Source organism: Leiobunum rupestre, chromosome 10, assembly GCF_980474605.1.
Source record: "Leiobunum rupestre chromosome 10, qqLeiRupe1.1.hap1, whole genome shotgun sequence".
Classification (NCBI taxonomy): domain Eukaryota; kingdom Metazoa; phylum Arthropoda; class Arachnida; order Opiliones; family Sclerosomatidae; genus Leiobunum; species Leiobunum rupestre.
In genome coordinates this window covers 41,895,355-41,897,847 of record NC_143393.1, presented here as the reverse complement: position 1 = coordinate 41,897,847, position 2,493 = coordinate 41,895,355, and positions in this window count along the sequence as shown.

Sequence of the window (2,493 nt, the reverse complement as noted above, 5' to 3'; positions counted from 1 at the left end):
CTGTTTACGAGGAGTTTATATTAATATCAAACATTAGTTTAAAATCAGGGGTATTTAGATTTTAACTATTAATGTTACCAATTTAAACATTATCTTAATTTGAGCAAATGAAATAGTCGGAATAAAGTGGCGAATCGGAAATAATTTTGTCCAAATACGTCGAAAAAAGCATTTCGTCGTCGGGTACCCGGTTGTAGACGGGGCAGAGTTGCATAAAAGCCGTTTTTTTAAGAATATTATTTATGGGTAATCGTATCAGAAAGCGCGCAAATATTAAAAAACTGAAGTAACTCGGGGGCCGGGAGGTTGTCTGGGAGGCCAAGAAAATGAAAGAATGCTGTGGGTTAGTGTTGTTAATTTTTCGGGAAAATAAAATACGGGAAAATGAAACCTAAATTACTTTTTAAGGGTTTTTAACTTTTTATCAGTATAAAACGTCTAATATCAGTAAACTTGAAAAGACATATGGTCAATGGAGGTAAGTGTGATCAGAGGGTAAGTGTGATCACCCCTAATATTTAATTTAATTAAATAACGAATTTAGATATTTTTTACCCAATTTTAGTCGATTTCAAACAATTTTATTTGACTTTACTCAATTTAACTTAAATTATGTCAATATTACTTTATTGATGTAATTTATTGAAATTTTACCAAAATTTACCCAAATATTGAAGATATTACCCAAAATGGGTGAAATTTATCATTTCGACTGTGTTTTTAAAAACTTTGAAAGTTTGAAACTTAAGTGTAAAACAGAAAATTCCATGTTTTTTTGAATGGAGATATTTTTGTTCTGAGGTCAAAAACATTTTCGGATGTCATGGGAAAACTAAAACACATTGCAACTTTTCCCTTTGCGAATTTTCATACTACCGTAAGGTCTACCTAACCCCTGAGTTTCAACAAAATCAGTGATAACCACGACGGGTAGTATAGTATAGTCTATCACGGCCCATCGGTTGGCGTTCTACGTTCGCTAATCCGGGCTCACTATCAATAAAGTTTTATTACCAAGATTTTTACACCTCTTAAGTTCTAAAGTTTTTATTAACTGGCCAAAGGCAATGCCCATCACGCCAGTGGGAATACAGTAGGCCTAGAAAGTGATACAGTTCACGTGCGAATTTAGCCCGATTTGGGAGACATTTAAGGAAGTCCGGGAGGGAAATCCAATCGCGGACCGAGGAGGGAGTAAACGAGGTCCGTCGCAGCTGGGACCTCGTTAAGGGAAGGACGTAAGTAGCGCCCCACTTTGAGCCGCGAGGGCGCTGCGCCCAAGACGAGATAGCGAAAGATATTGGTCAGAGTGCACGGTTCGCCTTATGAATGACCGAATTAATTGTGACGAGTCGCTTGGCGCGTCGGCGTTGCGCGAGTTTCGGCCATTTCACGTTGTGGAGCACACGCGTTATGCTAATATCCCACGAGAAGCCGATTGAAGTGGCGAAGCGAACAGCTTTACGTTGCACCATTTCCAACTTATGCAGTATTCCAGGATTGGCCAGACATACGTTGTGACAGCAGAGGCCTTCGTGGTGAAGGAGCAGCCATAAAGTTTTCTGCGGAGACGGCCGAGCGCTCGATAAGCCTGCGAGACGACCCTGGAGATACGAGTGTCCCAGGAGAGATTCGAGGTTAGTGGGACCCCCCAAGTACTTGAATTCAGGGACGTGATCAATTGGGGATCCAACTAACTGATACCCATGCATGAAGGGGGTTACTCCAGGCCGATGAAGGCTTAACACCTTGCATTTCCGAGCGTTGAGTTGTAGTTTCCATTTGGAACTCCAGGACACAATGTGATCCAGGTCCGCCTGCAGGACGTCATGATCAGTAGTGGCGGCAATAGCGCGCGACAGGGCAACGTCATCGGCATAAATGGAAAGCCGGGAGACTACCCCGGTTCCCACATCATTGACATAGACCGTAAAGAGTAATGGCCCCAGCACCGAGCCTTGGGGCACGCCAGAGGGGACGGGGTACCACTCGGATTCCGCACCAGGGAGAACAACGCGAAACTCGCGTCCTTCGAGGTAAGAGGCTACCGACAATATAGTGGTACCGCGAACGCCGTAGCTACGCAGCTTAGCAAGAAGAAGCTGATGGGGAACCGTGTCGAACGCCTTCCGGAAATCGAGGAAGACAACATCCACTTCGGAGGCGCTCTCGAGTCCGGTAGACCACGCTTCGACGCAAGAGAGGAGTTGAGTTTCGGTGCTAAAGCCGCACCGGAAACCGTATTGGGCTTGAGTGATAGCGTCGTGAGTTTCGAGGTGATTGGTCACTGAGGACGCCACCAGATGTTCCGTTACCTTCAGTAACTGTGATAGTAGCGATATCTGGAGGTATTTCTCGGGGTCCTCGGGTGGCCCAAACTTCGGGACCGGCGTACCGTTGGCTCGCTTCCAGTCCTGTAGCAAGAGAGCAAGAGATCAAAGCAGTGACAGGCGCTGGTAAAGCGCTTCAGGATGGCTGGGTGGAGACCATCTG